Source organism: Argiope bruennichi, chromosome 2 (genome assembly GCF_947563725.1).
Source record: "Argiope bruennichi chromosome 2, qqArgBrue1.1, whole genome shotgun sequence".
NCBI lineage: Eukaryota > Metazoa > Arthropoda > Arachnida > Araneae > Araneidae > Argiope > Argiope bruennichi.
The window spans coordinates 97,560,559-97,584,462 of NC_079152.1; the positions used below are offsets into that span (position 1 = coordinate 97,560,559).

General features: G+C 30.3%; 1 protein-coding gene across 6 annotated transcripts in view; it reads right to left on the reverse strand.

The window, feature by feature from the left end:
* Nucleotides 1–23,904, reverse strand: part of LOC129958167 (AT-rich interactive domain-containing protein 3C-like) — a 245,479-nt gene that overhangs the window by 178,080 nt on the left and 43,495 nt on the right. The gene's annotated exons all lie outside the window — the stretch shown is intronic.

The window sequence follows — 23,904 nt, forward strand, 5'->3', positions numbered from 1 at the left end:
TTCAAATCATAAAATATACTTTCAAGCAATTCTATATGTATTGACAAAAATTTAAAATAGGTGAAGGAGTTTATTATTTAAAAAATATTTTCAAAAAAGGGGGTGAAAAGAATGCATACTTTTAAAATTACAAAAATTTTAAATTTGTTTTAAAGAATAAAGAAAATTAATCAGGATCAGTTGAAAGAATTTCGGGGGGGGGAGGGGGGAGAGGATGTGAAATCTGAAGATATTCTGTAATTTGATCTTTTTTTAAACTTCTGAATGCAAACTAAGTTTAAGAAAAGTAATAAAAATTACCGAAATTTTATTGAATCTATAAAAGATTTGACCATAAGCTTTGAGTTCTTATGCTCCACTGAGTGATAACCTCTATCTCAACTTTCAGAATCTCTTGATTTTAAACCCCTTAATTACCCATCCCCCTATCTCTTCTGATGAGAAATTCTGATGAAGATGCGAAATCTTAAAAGTATTGCATTGAGACTGGAAAAGCAGCGTCTAGAGAGAGAAAAGTTGGATTTATAATTTATGCTAAGCAGCATTTAGCGGAGGCAAAATTAATTCCCCCAAATATTCGGTAAAACTTAATTTGCCTGCAGACTGAGACCATTAATTTTGCTTAACCAAGTGGCTCACTGCATGCAGAAAAGACTTATGACTTTTCAAATCTAATAAAAGGGAGCTTTTTTATTTGTGTTGTTGTTTACCTTCATCTCGGTCGGTTAATTAAAATTTTTCTTCAGTAGCACCCAAATCTTAACTGTTCGGAGGAAGGTAAGCAATCAAAGAAAATTAAGATTAAGCATTCCGAACTGTTTTACGTACTTTCGGTTACCAATATTCAATATTTTTAATCTCTGTACAAAGAACAACTGGTAAAATTTTAAATACATGCTTCAGATTTATGAAATCGCAACAATATATGCTACGAATTAATCTTCAGAAAATAAAAACTAATCATATGTATAATGTTTATATTATTATATTAAAATTTCTGATTGGTTGTGTAGACGTTGCATTTTTTTAAATTTTTAATTCTAAATTAGAATCGAAGATAGTTCAACATTTTGTTCCTTGTAGCAACTAGAATAAAAAAGACTATTTTTCATTTTTGTGATTGTCAGCAGTTTTAACATGTATAATTTTAAAAATACCTCAAAATATCAATTTTATATATAAATTTAATAAAAGAAATGTCTTCTGATTTACATAAAATATTTTCCAAAGTTAGCTAAAAGATAATATTGTACGACGAAGTAAGGAATACCATAATATACAATATAATATTTAAAATTTCCTTAATGGCTATAACTTAATGAACACAAATAATTTTCTTAGAGCGTTACGTAAAATACATATATATTAATGCATTGATTAAACTATTTTTAACTTAATCGTACGAAATAAGCGGTTCAAAAACTAATATTCTCACATGTAATATGGAAAAATACCGTACCTCCGTAGTATAAAAGAGAAAAATTAGAGAGGGTGTCGGACTTTACGAAGCTTGCATTTTTGCTTCAGATAGCATTCTGTCCCTTAAAATACTCAAGAATTATGTGCTCAAGAAGTACTTTAACAACTCAAAGAATTATGTATTCGTAAAGTACAACTCAAAGAATCGCCTTCTGAATACCTACAAAGTGCAAATTGTGCAAGTTTTACACTTTAATATCATTAATAAAATTCTTTGAGTTGTAATTTACGAATACGTAATCGGTTTTTGCGTAATATTTTTTATTCGAAAGTTATGAAGTATGGAAACCCCGACAATAATTAATGAACACCCTGTACAGTAAAATATCTTATAATTTTCCCATTTATACGTCGTTTCATCATTGTCCCGATTCAACTTCTGCGTTGTTAAAGTAGTTCGTTTTACAGCATAAAACTTCAGTGTGGAAGAACATTAGCAAATCAAAAGTGACCAAAGTGAGCAATTTCATTGGGATGTGTGATATCAATATCATAACCTTAACATTATTCACAATTGATAAAATAATAGAAGACACATTATCCAGCAATAAGTTAACCGATAATAAAGAAGTTATCTCAGCTACCTTTAAAGGCGCAAAGGTAATTATTTAAGTTTCGAATTTATTCAGTTTTGTCAAAATATTAGAGAAAAAAATCAATGAACATAATTCGAAGAATAATGCTATATTTATATTCAAAAATCAAGTCTTCCAGGTGAAAAATATAACTAGAATATACAATACAACTTATATGCAATACAACTAATACAGTATTTAAAGAAAAATAATTAAAGAATTTTTTTAATTCAACGCCTATCAGCTTGCACATAAACTATACAGTTCAATATTATATAGTAATATACTAACATCAATTTTAAATACCTAAAATTATTATTTTTGAATAAATTTGCACTGGTAGCAATGTTGTTTATTAAAATTTCGATTATACGCTTTTTACTTTAATACTTCAAAAATGAATAAAATATGGTATGGATTTCATTATTTTTTCTGTATTTAAATTCTGAAAATGATAGTGGGTTAAAAAATTGAAATATAATACCACAAAAATTATCAATTTATATGTTTAATATTTCATTAATAGATTTTCAGTATTATTGATAATTTTGAATGATTAATTCATGTTTACTTTGGAACTACATTAATCGGCACATTAGATAATTGAAAAGAGAATAATTGTTCTAGGCGGATAAGTCAAATTACATAAATTGATAAACGTCTCAACATTGATTCAATTGCAAAACTCGCAGGTGTAACTTTTTTTTTTCTTCTGATCCACCTATTTCTGATCTACTATTAGCTTTTGCAATAGATCACGAGGGAGAGAAAAAAACTCTTAACATTTACTTTTTTTTAACATATTACATTTCCTTATTTTCACATTCAATTCCTATTTTTCCAAAACATTAATCTTCAGAACAGGAAAGAAAAAGCACTAACTTAATAATCATTCTAATTATTTCATGTTTCAAAGGCAATATAATGTGTTTTACAGAGAAAAATAAACGGTGCATTACTTCACGCCCCTCTTGTTTTTCTCTATATTTTAATAAAAGGAAAAAATCTACACTTTATCTCATGAAAACATCTATTTAACATTCTAGAGATAAGATGTTAGAAATACCCCTCTTGTTTATGATATTATACAGTATTTTCTTATTGGAAATGATTTTATTGTTATTATTATTTAATTTATTCTTGTTTTTCATAAGAATTATCAGGCCTATGAGATCCGTATCGAAATGCATTTCTAAATAGGAAAGTATCTAATTTCGTGTTTTTCAAAGCATGACTGCAACGTGTTTTCCTTTTTCAGTTGACTTCTTATAAAATAAACAAAATTAAATTATCTGACATTACATTTGATTAAATTAAAAACTATTATCAAAAATTACGACTAGAATTCTTCTACGGTTTTTTTTTTTTTTTTTTGTAGAGTGATAAGAAAGAGAAATAAATTGCTAATGGATTTATCCACCATACTCCATTACACGTTTTGAAACTTTCTTACCAAAGCAAGGAATTATAAGATATAAAAATTTGTTCCATATCGATAAAATAAAATAGTTTCACCTTAACAAACCCAAAATTAATTCGCATATTCTTTAATTGTACGCTCTCTCTCTCGTCTCTTTTTAGGGGTTTAAAAAATGTATACATTTAAAATCAACTGTAACTTATTTTAACTAAAAATATTCCTTCTTCATTCGCAATCAGTGATAATTGTGAATGATTAAGTTCTTTCAATGAAAGAACTTTTTAAAAAAATTTCATTTCATGGGGGGGGGAAGACGTTCGATAGTGTTTTCATAAAAAAATTGCGCATAGGAAAATGACAACAGAGTCTCTCTTATTGGATGTTAGCTATAATATAAATAAATTACAATTCAAATATCTTGTTCGTCATAGAAACGCAATATCTTTCTTCTGAATTAATCTGGAACAATGTTAACTGTTCCTGAATGTGAAGAATTTGTTCAAATGCAATCAAAAATGTCCCTGTTCCTAGAGCAAAAATAATTCTTTGTAACTGGCCATAAAGATTAAAAATATTTATTTGATCGAAATACTATTCTGGATTCTAGATATATTTATTCTTTGATAAAAAGACAGAATTCGAAAACCAACAAGCATAAATAAATAATTGCTTGTCAACAAATAAGATTCAACAAAATCATCACTTTTGCATAGAAAGTATCTATAAATAGGTCATCAATTAGAACATATAGAAAAATTCTTTTAAATAAAAGCATTATTTCAATTAGAAAAAAAGGATTTAATATCGTTTATGTAGAGCCAAAAAATTCATAGTAAGAACGGAACGATACTTAATTTTTCAAACAAACAGTTAAAATTCAAATGCCATGACAGCTGTCGATATTACTGGCATCATCACAAAACCGTTGAACAGCTTTAATTACATCGAATAATAGAGGTGAAATGAAATTTATTTTACATTTATGAATGTAATATAAGTTAATAAATAAACATGGGAATTACATTAGTTGTTTGAAATGTAGCTTCACAACAAACAAACATATTAGATTTTTCAACAAAGTGGCGTTATAGCTTGCATTATTACAGATATATATAAAAGAAATGACAATAATGCCAAGTTCATCTCTAACCCAGAATTTGAAATGGATGGGAAAAATTGAGATGAATCCAGCTGAGTATTTTTTTTTTTTTTTAATCTCATTATGTTACTTGTTTGGGTCAGTTTCAAAAAAAAAAAATTATAAATTAATACAGAGAGGGACTTCGAGGAAGAATTTGTTGTTCAAAAGGATATCTTATATTAATTTTTCATTTTTCTTCCAAATATTATATATAATAAGAAAGTATTGCGTCTGTTAAAATTATAATAATTAATAGTGTGACATATAGCCACTAAACGAGCAAAAATGCCTAACTCACTTTTCCACTTTTACGAAAGAAAGAAGAAATTGAATTTTTCGCAATTAACAAAGAATAGTCTTGACTTTTCTTCACAAGAACATGAATATCAATCCGCATGCTCATGCTATGTGAAACAAAATTATCATCAATGTTGCGAGAAATTGGAATTTTGAAAAATGAGATAGATGGCATTGCTTGTTACGTGATGATATGTGATTTTATTTATTTATATGAAAAAAAAATAATTTTATAGTATTATCCCTATATGAATAGTTTTGTGCTTGCAGTATATTTTTATGAAATACATCTGACATTTATTTTATTGCAATATGTTTTTAAAATGTATTTTAATATGTTTTTATGTTTATTTTATTGCAATATGTTTATTGCAATTTTTAACTGATTCATCGCATTCGACAGTTTTTTTCGACATCAGTAATTTTATAATATGATAGATAGTATGAAGAATTATCCATACTGCGCTCGATATTTATCATGACATTTTTTTTTTCTTTCAAAAAAATGAAGAAATTTATGCAAAATGATGTATTCACAGGAATGCTGTTGTTTGTGCAGTCATTTACAGAAGGAATCGCTCTGCACCACAAAAGATCCGCGGGCATGTTTCAAGCGGAATTCATAAAGAAGCGAAGAAATTATCGAGGAATTTTGCGCCATGCGAATCACTGAGTGAATCCTCCATCAGTTCTCCGGTAAAAAGCTACGGCGTAGGCCTACTCCATTTAAAAGAGAGCGAGAAATTCATTTATTGGAAAAATCGGGATCAGTCCGTCCTCCCACCAATAATGATCCGCTTTTCACGCCGAGGGGGTATCTGCCCCCACTTGACCCTTCCCCTCCGGCAGCAAAGTTATGAACAAAAGCATCCAACTCGAAGTAAAGTGATGAACGGAGCTCTTTGCGTCTATTTATTTTTCCATCTTTATATGGAAGCGATGATGCGTAAGCGGGGAAAACTCCGGAATAAACAAGAAAAGGGCACCCCGCATTATAATTATTAGATTTCGCCGGCGTCTAGAATACTGGAGGACGCACGCTTTTAAGGAAAATTAACGGTACCCCGGTCCTCGGTGCGAAATTATAATTCACTCGGAATATTTTAGCGAATTTATTATTTTCTTCACTCTTCGTTTGGGTGTAATTAAGGAATGGCCATAAATTAAAAGGTGATTACGATTATGCGGTTATGCGGGGGCTTAATTTCGTCGGGGTCACACACACACATACTGCTGTGCTCCCTCCTCCTCCTTCCCAGATGAAAATAATAATAAATCGAGAGAATATTTCGAGCAGGGTAGTAATGTTTTCCTCGACTAAAATTTGGCGAGAATGCTGAGGTTATAGGCCTCGGATTTCTCAAAATTAATCTGACATTTTTCTCAAGAGAGTTTAAACATGAGCTTAATTGCGAGAATTTGCATAGATGCAAGGCCGCTGGGATAGGGAGTTTTTCCAACACCAGCATTCAATAAGTGCTCACTGCTCGAATGAGTTCTCCTAGAATCCTAGACCATCCTTGCGAAGAGAAATATACAATAGAGCCTATGTTAAAAGAAAGAAACAAAGAAGGAAAAAAGTCACGAGCATAACCTGTTGTGTGTCATTTAATTTGCAACACCGAAGCAATATAGATTTAATTGAATGGGCAGGTAAAATCGTTCCATGTAAAGATACGAAAACAATAGGATCATCAAAAGATGCAATTTCTTTGACGCTTTTAAAAATGAAGAAAAACAAAAAAAGTGTAAGAAAACAAAAAGGTAATTCGTTCATTTAGTCTCGGAAATCGTTTAAGGAAATAACTCGCGAGTAAATGCAGTTTTTGAAAGCAATTTCTTCTGCTTGTCATAATATGCCAAAAAAAAAACAAAAAAACTTTCAAAATTGAGCACATTTTATAGTTTTCCTTTTGATGTAGATGCAAGAAGCATTATGATTTTAAGGATACTTTGTAGGACTTCCCTTAGATGGTGAAACAATTTAAAATTTCAGAAAATAGAATAATTTAACTGTCTTCATAATTGATTTCACTAAAATTGCTATTATATAAAAAGTCTCAGGTCGAAAAAATAACAGATAAGTAAAGACGCTATAAGGAAAAAGAACGTCGATGAGAATAATGTGGTTTAAGTTCAATAACAAATTAGAAAGCTTCAAATGAATATTTTTTGTATTATTCTGTTTTCATATTCACCTTATTTAATCCCACAATCAATGATTTTTTATTTAAATGCCATGTGTCAAATGCATCTAAGAATTTGCATTAAAGATAAACAACAGAAATTTGACTGATAGCCAGAACTAAATGCGTTACATTCACAGACAGAAATTCCTTTGTGCACCAGGAAACAAGCATTTAAGGACGAACTTTCTTGGCACAGTAAGATGGATTGGAGAGTCCTGCGGAGAGAATCTCCCATCAGTTGAGATTATTAATCACCGCAGCGATTCAAACCAGTGATGTGAAATGCTATCGGCGGATTGGCCCAATTACGGACAAGACAATGCAGCCGCGATCATCGTAATCGGATTACATCATTATTCTGGTGTCAAAGCGACAACGCAAAAACGGGAAAAGGTCCCGTTGTGGAAATTGCAGATAAGACCGTAAAATGTGCCGAACAAAAGGGAATTAAAAAAAAAGGGGATGAAAAATAAATAACTGTCTCTGAAACAATGGTTTAATCTGGTCCTCCAATAAAGATTCGAAAGTGTCCGGAAGGCAAAAGATCGCAACAAGGGAGATATTGAGGAAGGCAATGTGTGGAAGAGTGATGTAAATTATAGAAAATTAATACGACAGAGAAATTTTGGTTACTGAGTAATGCATGTAGGAAACATCGGAACTTTCATGTGGCAAAGCTGCATTCATTTGAGAATAGACTTAATGTATTAAAAGGGAATGAAACATTTGGTAAGTAAATTTTTTGAAGTCTCACATCTCATTTTGCAGAATTATTATACGAAATACAAAGGGTGTTCCATTTCATTAATCATCTCGAACACATTATTAATAATGACATTCAGTCATATGAAATACGTAGTATGCTTCAAATGAATGGAGAAATGCAAACCAAGAAAAAACTGAAGATTTAAGAATTTTTAAAATGGTATACAAAGAAATATATTTAAATATAGAAGGTGCTTCTTTTACACAGTTTCTCAATCTAATACCAGACAACAGCAGCTAGAAAGCCTTACAAAAGGCTGTAGGTAACTGTTTCTATAAATGATTGAATAGCTTATATCAGCTACAAACTCTTAGAAATTAACCACTTTCTTTATTCTAAAAATATAAATCGTTCCTTTCTTGATTTTAAATTAATTAAGTTAATTAGTGGCATGCCAATTGACATTTCATATTACAAAAAAATATTGCTGGATATAATAAGGCTCTTAATACTGTATTGTATTGTAAAAGTCTGATTTTTTTAAACATTAAAATATCTCATATTTTGTTAATATTTTCCATCCAAATTTAAATCATCAGAATAAATTTCATGATACGCCTCATTCTGTCACTTAAAATACAAACATGAAAATTTCTTTAAAGCCTTGGTCTTGAGTGAATAAGGCAATTATTCTCATTAGACTGCTCCTAATTAGCATAAAGTGCACTTTGAAACATGTGCAGTAATAGTTTTATGTCGGGAATATACGCATCAGCATAAATCAATTTCAAATAAACGCTTTCAATTTTATTTGTTACCGAAAAAAAAATTTAAAAAAAAATCCAAAAAGAGAAACGAAAAAAGAAAAAAAAATGTGTTATTCTAAAATTATTTTATTCAAGCAACTTAACCTCTGCCAATCAACAATTATGTAACAAAATAGCGATCTAAGAAATTCACGAGAAGCCGTCTTCGCATGTCACTCATTCATTACGATTCTTTTGAGGTCAACAAAATCCTTTTGTTTAAATGCAAGCACACAGGAGCATATTTTTAAACACGAGTTTTAAGTAGTTTGAAAAGCCGCAAAGGCCGCCGTCTCAAACAATCCGGATCATGACGGTTGAAAATTTTTTTTTTCCTCTTCTCTTCGAAGCATTCACCTCCTGACCACCACCACCACCAGAGTAGTTAGAAGAGACTTGACAGTTGAGCAAAAATGCTTGTTACTTTCCACCTCCAATGCATAGGTGTGTGCTTTGACACACTAGGTGAAAACTAATTGACGAACAGCGTTTTGTAGGCGCCACATGGTGCTAAAAGCTACAGCTTTTCAAAACAAAGCCGTCTCCCTGAACGGTGGGGCAAAAGCGCCACAATACCAAGTCATTGCGCAGAACTCAAAAATTTCACTAACGTACCTACAAGAAAGGCGAAAACGTCGAAAACTCAGGGCTTACTTTAATTAGTTTGAAAAATTAATTTTCTCTTCATTAACGTACTAATTACGTTTCTTGGAGAGAGAAAAGTTTTACGCGGGGTTAGAAATATTTAATAAGAGCGATAAAAGTTAAAATGCGGTCATTTATTTATCGGAAATGCCTGTAACACGATATATTCCCTCTTTTTCTCCTCAAACGGAGGCATAATAATCCCGCGACGGATGCTTCCTGCAACAAAAGAGCTTCATAATTAAAATTAATAATAAATCGCGCTTTGCAGTTACAGTTATTCGCAAGCATCACCCTGGGTATTAATAAATAATTAATTAGCAATAACCTATTAATAAGCCGGGGAAGAACAGTAGTAACAAGAGAAGCTCGTGAGGTTATTTAAGAGCGATTTGTTATTTTCCTCACAAAGTTTTCTGAAGTCGGAATTTTTAATTCTAACATTTTCTTTGCACATTTGCAGTTATCCTGCGCAAGTGGTACGCATTTATAATTCATGCTATTTGATGTAGCAGTTCTTTAGATATCGGTTTGACTATGAATATTGAACGAGACCCTAACCTACCCTGAGGTATTTAAATTAGGCAGACCGTATCAAACCGTTATGACAAAAGTATAGAAACTTAATTTAAAGCAATCAAATGGAGCGTCAACGGCCTACGGGATTTAGCTGCCGCATTTCGAAAAATTTCCAAGCGAAGTTTTTTGAATATTTTATTCGGAGCCTTCAGCAAGTAATTATTTTTATACAACTAATCCGCGACAAACATACGGTTGAATTGCCATCTTTTTTACTGTTTCTGCACCCAATGAATCGTGTGGGAATGATTCTGTCACTGGTTTGGAAATTATTAATTATTTACCAGTAAAAGCCTAACGTTTTAATTTTCAAATTTACTGCTCTTAACTGCTCTGCTAATCACTAATTTGTTTACAAGCTAAAGAAAAGAATGACATAGTTACAAGCTTTAAGCAAAAGATGCAATACGCATCTAGAATATGCAATTCCATTCCGAAACCGACCAACCAAGAATCGTCCTCGTTTGTACCAAATCCCACCTCAACGAAAGAAAACACAATTTGACGACTGGAAAACAGATAACATGAAAGGATGGTAACTTGGCAAAAGCACAATATTATCATTCAGGGGAACATTAATGCTAGAAGATAGAAACGATTTTTTTTTTAACTCGTGCATTTATGAACTTGCAGGTATATGTATGCTTTTAATGCAATTGATACTCTCAAAAATTTTTAGATACAGTTTAAATAGAATAATCAAAGTGCAGGGAGTAGGATATAGTTTAAGCGAGGATATAGTTAAGCGAGACAAGAAACGAGCCTTAAAGTATAACCATCAATAATGAATAAAGTAACAAAATCCATAAAGCCAGAACAGAAAAAAAGTAATGCAAAACTAGAGAAGAAGTAATATTAGTATATTCTACAAAAAAACTTTTTTTCAAGAGCCATGCCATTCTCCCCACCCCCCTCCCAATTTTTTTTCATTGGCCCTTTATTTACCGAATTATTTTATCATCAATTTTTTAAATTCATTTTTGAAACATCGGTTAAGTTTTGGTACAGAATAAACCCAGGAAGAAGAAAAACTTTTTTATTTAATTAAAATAATTTAATTAATTAAATTAATAATATAATATTTTTAATGTTATTTTTAATTGATATCTACTGTTTTCTATTGGAAATACGTTCTTCGTGCTCTTTCAAATACTGTTAGAAAAAACAGTCATATTGTGAAGATATCAGACGAATTTAAATGGTACGTTAAAGTACCGTAGATAAATAAAGGTTTAGAGTGATTATAAACCAAATAGCATGTTAAAAAAAATTGATGATAAAAATAAAATACAAAAAGATTAGATTTTCTTTTCTAAAGGGTTATTTTTTTTTTAAACTATGGGATGATTTCTATACCAGTAAGTATAACAGAAAAGTTACGTAGGAAGAATGAAGGACAAAAACTGTGAGTAAAAATTCATTAATTTTATAATTACTATTAAAATTACACAAAAATCTATTGCTGCATTTCTAAAGGCTAAATCCAAGGTAAAACGTAATAAACAGATGGATTATATTATCCTTTTCTCTTTTATTTCCAAGGTGAATTATTCAATAGGCATTAAATCTTTCCACATATTTAATGTTTACTGATTCGCTTAAACCCAGAATTAATGGAAGAATTTCATATATTTTATTTTTGAACAATTATCAAAACACATAACAGAATTCGACAAAAAAAATCTCAAGCAAATGGATTATATTCACGTTTTGCGTTAGTTTGAGAAATATGACAAGCGAGGGGTATAATCTCCTGAATAAATGGGAACATAAACTTCTTGCAAGCTATTACTGCACGTCGACCATGACAGAGCTGAAGATGAAGTAGAAATATATAAATGCAAAAATTACACCAGAAACAGAAGGAAAGAATTCACATTAAAAAAAAATCCTTTCCACCTAGATCAATGTGTAGGATAGGTATGTATAGGATTCCCTATTATGTTAATCAATTTCGGTGAAGAAGAGAGCTGCTTTATGAGGAACCAGTTCAAAACTGCTGGACTTTTTCCATAAAGTGTCCTTTCCCCCCATCTAGATCCGCTTCCTTCTGAGAAAAAAATATGTTTAAAATGTAATCGGTGGTTGAGAAAGAAGAAATATATAGATGAAGCGGAGTCATAAGTTGTCATTTAGAAGTCGAGGAACATTTCGATGAGCCTATATGCAATGCATGAGCATCGAGGTCAGCAACTGCGGGGAAAAAATGTTAAAACAAAATTAAATTACTTGGATTGCGACTTTCAAGAATCTAGAGAAGCGCTGTAAAGTTTTGGCACTTTATCTTTTCGCTCACAATGAAAGAACTCGAAATGATGAAAATGTTATAAAAGCCAAAGCTATGAAAAGTTTAGGGAATATAGAAAAAGTATAAATTCTCATTGTTTTTGTCTAAATATATAAAATAATTTTTCCATGCCGTTGACAATGGATTAACATTTTTCTGAAAGTATTGTATGTTATTTGAAATTTTATTTTAGTATTCTAATTTACTGGTAATAATCATCTGACGGATATCACCGTTAAATTTCATTGCGTGCACATAGATTCATTAAAGTATAAAATATCTGCGCATATTTGCACTTATTTCGATGGTTCAGTATTAAAAATAATGTAATCATTAATGCTTGTTCAAAGTCATTCAGAAAAGAGAGAAAAAGAAGAAACCTAAAGTGAAAAAGGTTATTAAAAAAGAAATGGAGATTAAAATCTAAACATTTTCAAGTAGATTATTTTGATATGATCTACTCCTAGAAATTTATCATTTTCAGAGGCTATAATTGCTTATTAGGCTTTTTTTAAACACTTCTAAGAGTACCTCCTCTTACTCGTACATCAATATCACAAAATATGAAACTGCATATTTCGCTTTCAGATTTACTTTTTGAAGACTGTACAGTGGGGATTGATTCAATTTTAATAAAGACCAAACCTACTGACAAAACGTCTTTTGAGAGATATAATTTTTTTTAATATTATGTATATATATAGAGAGAGAGACTGATAACTCAGTTTTCCCCATGATTCAAATTGGAAATTGAATTTCGTATTTGATAAACCTACAATATCACCTACAAATATCATAGTTGCATGTAATTTTTAAATATATTTCTGCCTTTCCACCTCAACAATTAAATATTTAGTTCCATTTAATAAATTTTCAATAAATTTGTAATAGTCAACTGAATAAAATCTTCCATAAAAAGTATATAATAATCTTACATCAAACTAGCAATAAACAATGAATGGTCTCGTTATATTACTATGGAATGTTAGATTAGGAGATCTCATAAAACTATTAAATTTAATAGTTGCAAGTGAAAGTTCTGAGGCGATGCCATTAGATATTTATATGGAAATTTCCAAACTATTCAAATGGCTTTGAAACAGACAAAATACATCTTTCATATTTCAACTTTTTATAAATTCAAGCAGATATTAGGTTAATAACATATTTGCAAATTAGCTGTGATTTATAAGTTACTGATGGTATGCATTTCGAAAGCGAACCATTTAATAACAATCAAGTTACACGCCGATCATTCAATGTCACCTCAAGCACCCGATCAACAAAGGATAAAGAAATCGGATGCGTTTACCGCCAAAGGTAAATATTTGGCGTGAGTTCAAGCGAGTGGTAACCTGGACAATACCTCAGTGTTTTCGTTTCGAGGAGATTTTCACATGCTGTGTGACAATGAGTTTGAGACCGACTCTATGTAAGAAAATGATTCCCGCTTGTTTGACCGCTCCTACGCTTCCATAATGTGTCGTAATTTTCCTCTTACTGTAATTGCGCTGTCAGAACAAATTATTATATTAAGCATTCTGGACTCTTATTTAGTGGATTTCAGAGAAATACTCTCATTTAGCTTGTTGCCTAACAAGAAATAGGATCAAAAGGACATATTTAACATTCTTCCTGTTTTTTTGGGAGGGAGAGGTGGATGTATAAAATAATTAAATCCAGCATTGGATGTTTGAAGTTTCTAGAACGTGTGTACTTTATTAGTTCAGAAATTAATTGAAAAGTTATTTCAGTTTGGACAAAAAGTATTTTCTTATCTATATTTGAATTAAAATATTGGCATTTATTGAATTTGAAGATACATTTTAAAGTTTCATTTTTTAAAAAAATATTCTGGTATATATATATAATTCTTTCTTAATTTTTATTAAATATGCTATAAAAACCCTAACATATAATAATTCTAACCTAATCTTTTGCTTTGATTTTAGAAAAATGAAGCATTTATCCTGCACACAATTCAATCTTTTGACTATTTCATTTCATAAATTAAAAAAACAAACAAACATTGCTCTTAATTTATAATTACTCAATCAACTACTTAATCTTTTTAATCTCTTATAATACTTTCAACAAAATGTTTAAGATGGATTGGAATATCAATATCTTTAACTTTATCTGAAAAAATACTATAAAAATTAATGATTAATTATATAATAACCTGAAAATATAGCTTAGTTATTTTCGTGTTCTTTGATTTTCCTATATTTTTATGCAATTAGAAGATATAGACAATACTTTTTTTAAAAAAAAATTATAATTGATAAATTGATAAATGTTTTCAAAGAATTAAAGATGACTGATAAATAGATGCAAAAGAAATGTCTTTTGATAATAATAGAAGGAAAAAAATAGTCATGTGAAACACCTTGAACTGTAGATCAGTAAATAGTTCCGAACATTTACATAGCCTTCAAAGTTATTGAAATTAAGTTAAATAAGTATCAACAAAATCATCTAGACATAAGAATCAAGACAAATCATTTCAAATAGTCAATTTCTATATATTCCGCGACAACATTTCGGAAACAGTTGCAATTCACAAAGAATACTTCATTGACAGATACCGGCAATTCATTGAATTGGCTCGCAAATTATCTAATATGAGGTAAAAATTATGCGCTTACGTATTCCACTTTAAAAGAGGACCGCATTAATTAGAGGAGAGAAATAATTTTAATTAGTAAATGGATTTGAAGTAGGAGCATTTTTATCCCCTCTGGTGAGAAACGTTTTGTTCATCAAACTCTTAAAAGTTTCGCAGAATCGAGTTAAAGTTCCAGTTAACCGAGAAATGTTTATTGATATAAATACGTTTAAAAGAGATATGAGAAAAGAGAGCAAAAATATTTTAAATATTTGAATGGCTTCGCCACAGTTAATAAATTAAACTAAAGTTGCTTCTTAGGATTAATTGAACATGAGCAAATATAACAAAATAATCTGATTAAGTCACCGATAAATTAAAAACTAGTAAACTGGAATATTTCATATCAGTGTATGGAAAACTTCAAAAGGATATTTGTAAGATAGGGAGTCATTCGATAAAATTTTCATCTTTTAATATAATTTTCAAATTTAAGTAAACAAACCGTAGTGTATAAGAAAATTAACATCTTTTAAGATAAAAATTTATGATAACGTATAAATACGAAATTGCTTTTAATATTTATTTTATAGCACAGGAGAAAAGATATAAAACTTAATTCCTACAATAACTAGTTGAAATAAAAATTTAATATTCTTGTAGACATTCATATCAAAACAGGAAAAAAGTAAGTAATATATTTCAAATTTACCAAAAATATTTAACTAATTATTTGAAAAGAACATTCATTTAAATTATAAATCTGCGAATATTAACTTTGGTATCTTTACAAATAGATACTCCGCATCTTAAAACAAAATTGTAACAGACAAATGGAATTAAAAATCCAAAAGCTAATAATATTGCCTGAATTTTCTTTTTAACCGTTTAAAAGGCTACTTTTTTTTCTAGTCATTGTATATTAAAATGTTTTTAGGACTGAGATTCGCTTGTAAAGAGTGAATCATTGAGCTTATTAGATAAATTTAATTTGATTTATTAATTAATTTGGTTAATTTATAACTAAGTAACAAATTAAGACACCATTTTGTATGAGATAAAGAACTGAAGCATCTAATTTTCTGTCTTATTGAAAGAATTTGTCGGAATTTATGCTAACCTACATAACTTCATACAAAGATTGATGCATTTGGTGTTACGCGTATTTCCCATGTAGAAATATGAAGACTTTTCGGTAGTCAAAAAGTAATTTTGTCTTTCTAAGGATAAAGATCTATTTTGCATAATTAATTTTTTTTTTTTTTTAATACTCTGAATTCTCCTCCCACATATTTTTTCTTTCTCCATTGATTATTGATAAACATTAAAGCAAACTTCAGAATTGGAATTTGTTTCAGATTTTGAACATTCCTATCATCTTTTTAAAATGAAAGTAAATAAAAATGAAATATTTTTAAAAAGGAGAATCTGGTGGTTTCTTTATTTTTTTCATTGTATGTTGAAGAAAGCAATATATTGATGGAGTTAATTTAACCCTTTGCAATCTGAAAAGGAATTCGATGCATAATTATTCTCTTAATACATTGGCTTGTTTATTACACCAAAAAAAAAAAAAACATACAGTTGTTTTAAGTTGAATTTCAATGAAAAAAATGAATCCACGTCTTTTTATCATTCTGTAGGCGTTTTTAACAATCAAAATTGAAAAAATAAATAAAATGCCAAAAATGATGCACCGTCTTGAATGGTGAGTGAAAGGCACCATCTGAGAGCAAAGGGTTAATAATACCGGTGATGATGCATATGATGGTGCATATCATTTCCTAAGAAAATTCGAAAATTACAAAAAATAAAAATAATGTACCTACAAAAAAATACTTAGCAATTCAAAAAAATTCTCTAAGCATTTATCAAATATAACTTTATTATACGCGGTATTAAAGATTTTAAAATCAAAATCTGCAAGATAAAATAATGCTGGCTTACTACAAAATATCCGGTTGAGTTATATTCAATAGAACATGTAACACTAAATCAGAATACCTCGATCTCTTCAGATAGCACATTTCTGAAAGAAACTCTTAAAATTTTCAAATCCTATCAAATGATGAACACACAGACAAAGTACGCCGAAAACCCCCAAATAAATCTTCTAACAACATGAGCAGGATAGAATAATGTCATTAATAGCCTTCCTTTCTAAATCTGAGACCGACTTGCACTCTGTTCCCGTTATCCGGTTTGAAGGAGTAGCACAGCAGCCTTCCAAGTTGCCTCCCAGCAAAGAACCACTGCAAGTTTTAATTGCCTTGTTTACATTATTGGTTTCGAGGGTCTAGTCAATGGAAATGCTGTCAACGCTGCTGGCTTTCTTTGCCTTTGCATTATTATCGAGAAAATTTTCTCTTTTCTGGGATTTTAGTTGGTACTGCAAACAGCCAAGGGTGACTTGGACGCCAATGAAGCAATTGCATTATCCAATCGTGATCTTAGTTTGATGGTTAATATAATGAAAACTGGGAGTCATTCGCTTCGCAGTGCTATTTGAAAGGGCTTTTTTGAAGAGGGGAGGATGCTTTTCCTAACTTGAGATTCGATTAAACTTCAGGGGAACGTTTTCCTAAACCGCATTTATATTGATTGATGCTGACAACTACAATCTGGAACGAAATAGAAATAAGATTATAGAAGTACAAAGTATGCGAGCCAGGAAGACATGTCAAAGAATGGACAAAAGTAATGCCAATTTTAAAAATAAAAATCCAACGAAAAATATTGCAATTATACAAATACGACTCGTTCCAGAGAACAAGAATTTGGAAGAAAACTAGAGTGCGTGTTGGGGGGGGGGTAGTTTGTGTGAGAGAGAAAGGGAGAGAGTAATTTTAAAAGAATTTAATGTAAAATCATGAGTTATTTACTTAAATATTAGCAGTTATGAGAAAGAAAAACGAAGGAATTAATGAATTTCCAACAGAATCAGTGTTTACGGAAACCAATAATAATTATTCTATTAAGTGGTTTCTCTTTTCAAAACTTATTGAATATTCAGAAAAATATTCAAATCATTGCAAGTAAGCTCTTACTTATCATTTAGACAGGTAAAGAATCAGTTTAAATTTAAAAATTTTATCTCATTTAAGTCTTTAATTATAAATTAGAGAGAATTTCGAAGATATTTCATTTCGAATCTTAATTATTATTTTCAATTTATCCCCCAAACACATTCCAATTTTCAATTAATCAGATAAAATATATTTCCGAATTACAATTACATTCTGGCTTTCTTGGTGACATTTTTAAATTTAAACGCTAATCATATTTCATTTTACATTCAACTTTTAAAAACAATAAAGCAGGGCGAAATAATTGTTTTTCGTATACTTCATCAATATATTTATCTCAATTTTTATTTAAAAAATAAGATGAATAATTGATAGTGCTACATATTTTTAGATTTCCATTCTCGAAAGCCATCCCATTAATTCTTAATTGTTACGACCATCAATCAAAGACAATTTGAAATGTTATTTGCAACCACACTTCACTCAAAATAGAAAAGAAATACTAGCTTTCAGAATGGAATTTTCATTCGAATGTGCTTTTAAGAGCAGCCGGAAAAACATTTGAGCAAAACCTTACATCCAAATCACATAGTCGAAATCGGCACCGAAGTCGGCAAATCTCAAAGGCGAAAGGCGTGGCTAATAAAAGAAAGCGAAAAATCTTTCTCGGAACGACTGATCTTTAAAAAAAAGCAAAACCAAAGCTACCAAACGCTTGGAGGCGAATTGGGAAGCAAAAAAAGGGGGACAAGAACAGAGAAAAAAAAAAAAAAAAAAAAAAAGAGGGGAGAAATTCAAAGTCTCTAAATAACCGATTAGCAAAATCAACGATTCATAATGTACTTCGTATTGGAATTTGTAACTGCTTTGGTTTGTCGTTCTTCTGCGGTAATTTACGTTTAAAGCAAAAGAAAAATATCTCAATTCCCTTTTCTCATATTTTTTTTCCTTTCCCTTTTCTTTTTAATTTCTCTCTCTTTTTTTTTTTTTTTTCCTTCTATCCTCTCTCTCCGGAGTTCGGGAAAAGGGAGTGGGGAGATGTGACATCGTTATTTTAATTCTCTCAACTCTCTCCCCCTACGCCCCCTTCTTTCCACTTCCCCACCTCCAGAATTTAGGCGTGATAAAAAATCAATGTCTAAGCACGAATGTCGGTAATGTGGCTAAAAGGTTAATAGCGAAAAATCTCGTGTTAAATAAACGAGGGCTCGACTTCACTCAATTACAATTCTATATTCCTTTTTCTTTTCTTTTTTTCCTTTATTTATTTACTCGGGACGGACTTTTTTTTCTCTCTCCTCCCCCGCTCAATGACGCTTAAAAAAAAGGGCGAGATGAGTTGTATGGGAGAAGGAAGAGGGGAGGAAAGAAAAAAAAATTGAAAAGAAAACACGAAATCGCCTTTTCTGTGCTGCTATTTTATCGGTCTAAATTAGAGAGGATTGTTACGTTAATAAAATCGCCTGTTCTGCTCGATTAAATATCAGTTAAGATAGGGATGATGAATACGGAGGAGAGAGAGTTCTGATGAGACATTAAAAAAAATGTAATCGGAACGATAAATTAACGCCGTAAGAAAAAAAAAAAAATTATGTTCTTCATGAACTGAATGAGAGAAAAAATCCAAGCCTGTTTACAATTTCAATGATTTCAGTGCTTTAAAAAAAACAAAAAACAAAACAAAAAAAACAAAAAAAAAATTGACTGGCTGTGTAAGACAATGCCACTTTTAGTGTAAACGATTCTTTTAATTTTTTAACAATTAATTTTTTATCAGAGTAATGTATTCTTTGATTGCTATTTATTTTAAAGATAACCGTATGTTGCTATATAAATTTCAAAAAAAAAAAAATATTATAAAACAATAGATAAAAAATGGGAAACTCATAGATTTGATAAATATAAACCTTTGATTTTTTATTTATTTATACTTTTCCATAATCTTATTTTGGAATTTGATAGAATGCATTTCAAATCGAAGTTTTTCTAAAATTTGTTAACAGAAATTAGCAATAAAAATTATCTCATAAAACATTAGATAAAATTTTGCAAATATGTTTTTATGGCATGAAAAGAATATATTAAAATAGTATTCATTTAATCTCATTTTCCCTAACGCAAACAAAATATTTTTTACATTTCTTCGGCTTTCATCATTTTATTTCAAAAATTTTTATGCCAAAATTCGATATTCCCCCTGCATCCATATTTCACTATTATTGTGCTGACGGAAATTCAAGAATTTATTCTTGGTTTGGGTCTGAATTTTTAAACGAAAAAAATTATTTGTTTGTTTGTTTGTTTTTGAAAATTATTCGGCAGTATGTGTTAAATTCTTAAGTTGAATAATTTAGATTCAAATTTATTTCTTACATAACTATCTCTTAAACAAAAAGTTACTGCTGAAGGAATACTAAAAATTTTTTTAATAAATTTATAATTATTGACTCTAAACATAAAAGTGACAATAATTATAATCCAAAATTTCCAGAAATTTGCAAAATGTTGACCATTTTTATTCTTTTGTATTAGTGTCCAGTGTCACTATTATAAAAGAATAAAAATGATCAAACATTCTGAATTTAATTTCAACAAGAAAATCAAAATGTATAAAAAAAAATTTCGGACAAACATGATGCGAAACAATTTGACCAAACGAGACTCCATAAGAAGAAGAGCCACCTCCGATTCCGTCGCACGCAGAGCGTCAAGTCTGAAAGCCGTCGGGCCAGAAACCTCAAAAAAACATTGCGTGTAAGGTGACGATGAAACAAAAAAACAATCATCGAAATAAACTGTCAACATTGTGTCTCGTCATCTCTCACACAATACAGGGGCCGGTGAACCGTATCTGCCAGCACAAGGAAATCCCGTGCGCATTGCGCCCAATTGTTCCCTAACCACACAAACCGCACTCTGTAAGCAGTTCCATAATAAATGCCTCATTATTTATTTATATTCCTTCGGTATCTTTCCGCTTTCGCACAGACAACAGAAGGGCATAAAAACAGTTTTATAGCCGTGGATTGCCACAACGGCTCAACCAGGTGTAGCACAAAATGCGCAACCGTACAACGAAGGGGAGGGGGGGGGGGCACAGATCTATTTAATGAAACATCGTATGAAGTAAAGACACGACAAAAAGTCATTTATTTAGAAAACACTCAGTCGATTTGCCGAACGTCTGATAGCCACCGATTTGCTGTGGTCAGCTGTTGATTACCTGTAAAGTCACTGCACATTCTGCCATTAAAGAAATTTATGTTTCCTGGAACCTAATCTCAAATCAATTAAACTGCCCTTTCGTTTTATTTGATGGCGATTGATCATATTCTTCTCTTATCAAAAATAATCAGCCAAAGAAATTAATAGTCAAAAGTTAGTAAAAAAAAAGTGATTTTTCTATATAGAATTTTCACATAGAATTATAATTTTATTCATCTTGAACAAGAACATAAATATTCTGATAATTAAAAACAATGTGTAATAAATTTTTTGTACCTTTTATATAAATTTCTTCATTAAAATACAACATACTATCACGCAATATAGTAAGTAAAACAAAAAATTATCAATCTATAACATTACAAAAATACAAATAACAGTATGTTAAATAAAATTTTAGTTAGCATATTTTTTTTTAAAAAAAACTTAATTCCAAGCATTATTAAATGATAGGCATAGTTTAAAAAATGGTCTTTAAAGTATATATACTTTATTTTTAAAAAATAATAAACATTTGAATTAATTTATTCAATGTATGAATTAAAAAAAAACTCAATAGAACTTCTGCCCCAATAAATATATTATAAATCACAACACGTATTTTCACCTTCAATATTACCCATAGGCTATATTAGTAATAAACCTTTATTATAAAACTATATGCAATCCGTAAAAACATTGAACATATCCTAACAAACAAGACACAAAATCATCGCTATAATAATATTAAAACATCATAATTAGATGATACAGAAGGGTGTACTCAAAAAGAACGTTAAACAGATTTAAAAAAAAAAAAAAAATCTTTTTTTGTTACGGCAGAACGTAGAAAAAGAAAGTTGCTCCAGACAAAACGAAACAATGCCTCAAAAATTAACGGGAGAAAGTGTGAAAGTAAAGATAACAGACTCGTTGTCCAACCAAAGATACCTACTATAAGGAAGGATCTAGCGATACAACGAAGCGTGCCTATCTCCATCATGGCTTTCAGATAATAGCGAAAGACAAGATACTGCTCAAAAAAAGCAAGTGATGTTCGCTTCGAAAACAGATCACGTATTAGCTAGGGGGCTCAGCGATTGTCGGATTTACAAATGCTGTAATAATCTCTTTAGAGCTTCTTACAAGTCGATTGACACAAAATACGATAACTGTTCAAGAACTGGTTATTATAGATAATATTGAAGATGCAAGACGCGTGCACTAAGCATGATACGCCTCCTTGCTTCTCTCAATATGGAAATCAATAACTGATGATAAAGTTGATTCAAAATATCTATTTAGCTCCGAGCTACTTCTAACCATTCGGAAAACTTAACTCTTTTAACTCAATACAATAAAGGATATTAAATTGCTGATAAATATTTACCATATAGTTTTATTTTTAGATAAATATGCAAGTTTTGCGTGTATTTATGTGACGCATGTATCTGGCAATTATAGTGGAGCTGTGACATATACAGACTTTGGTTACAAATCGATTGAGAAAGAAATTTTATTCCATTATATAATACATTTATACTTATATTTTTATTATATAATGCATGTACTTTTTTATTATATAATAAATGACTTGTATTGAATAATACATGCCAGGGATAACTCTAGGCCCTTATCACCCAGTTCAAGGGCAACTAAGAACACTATTATAAATTAAAGGTACAGAGAGAAATCTTTCTAACAAGTAAATGCAAGTGTGCAAAATGAGAGAACAACTTACAAAATTCATATTTTCAAATAAATTTTTCCAGTGGCATAGCTCCAGGGAGCAAGGGGAGAATATAAAGGCTCTAGGCACCAATCGGGCACCAGTGAAAGGGAAAAAACATTAGTTATGTTACTTTTAAAAATATATATTATAATGAGTCAAAAATGTCATGTGTCGAACACGATTTACATTTGGTAAACTATTGGTAACGATTAGAGGCGGAAAATTTATATTGTATACACAATGGGCACCAAATATTTTTGCTACATAATTGAAATGCTTACATAATATTCAGAAAATTCTTAATACAGCATTTTTCTAAAATTTATTACACCTAAATTAATCTATCACATAACTAACTCCGGTTGGCTTAATTTTGAATAGAAAACCATACACATTTCGATACAGTTTACAATGGTAAAGCCCATAATTCATAAATGAATCAAGGGTTTCATATTAATGAATTGCACGCAAAATATGACCATGACACTGAATTGAGGACAGTTTACAAAAAAGTCTTTCTCTTCTGACGGAAAACAAATGATTGTCAAAAAGCATTGAAAACTAAACTAGTGAACTAAATTGTTACACTCGCGTATACTGGATGGTGATAATATTATTAATACAACTAAATACATTTTTAGCTGAACAAAATTCAAAATGCTCCAATGGCTTAAAATTCCGAATTCAGCTAGAAGTGAATACCAATTAATAGCAGACAAAATTGTTTGTAATGTAACAATTTTAATTTCACTTTTTTTTTTCCCCTTTTTCTTTCCCATTGCCTTTTCAAATCCCAGAACGCATAAAGCACTTCTTTTGTCGGGTTATCGATTTTTACAAGTCGAAAACAGTACAGAAATCTCCAATCAGAGCGTCATCATTGAGTAGCAGGGAATTTAATGCAATATATTCCGGACTAAGCAAGTCATTCCATTCGGGCCATACAAGTGCATAGCAGCAGAGAGGAAACGGGGGAGAACTGGCCGCCTTTAAACACGGGGATAATAGTCACTCATTAAATTCGAACCATTTGTTTTGGAAATGAAATAACGAAGGCATGTGTATGTGTTCGCGTATTATACGCTCTGTAGATGTACTTTTGATCGAATGCGGAGTAAATGGATAGTGAATAATGTGGCCTTTATCTCAATACTTAAAACGAAGATCAAAATCAAAAAATAATAGTTTCCATTGGCCCTTTTTTATGCAG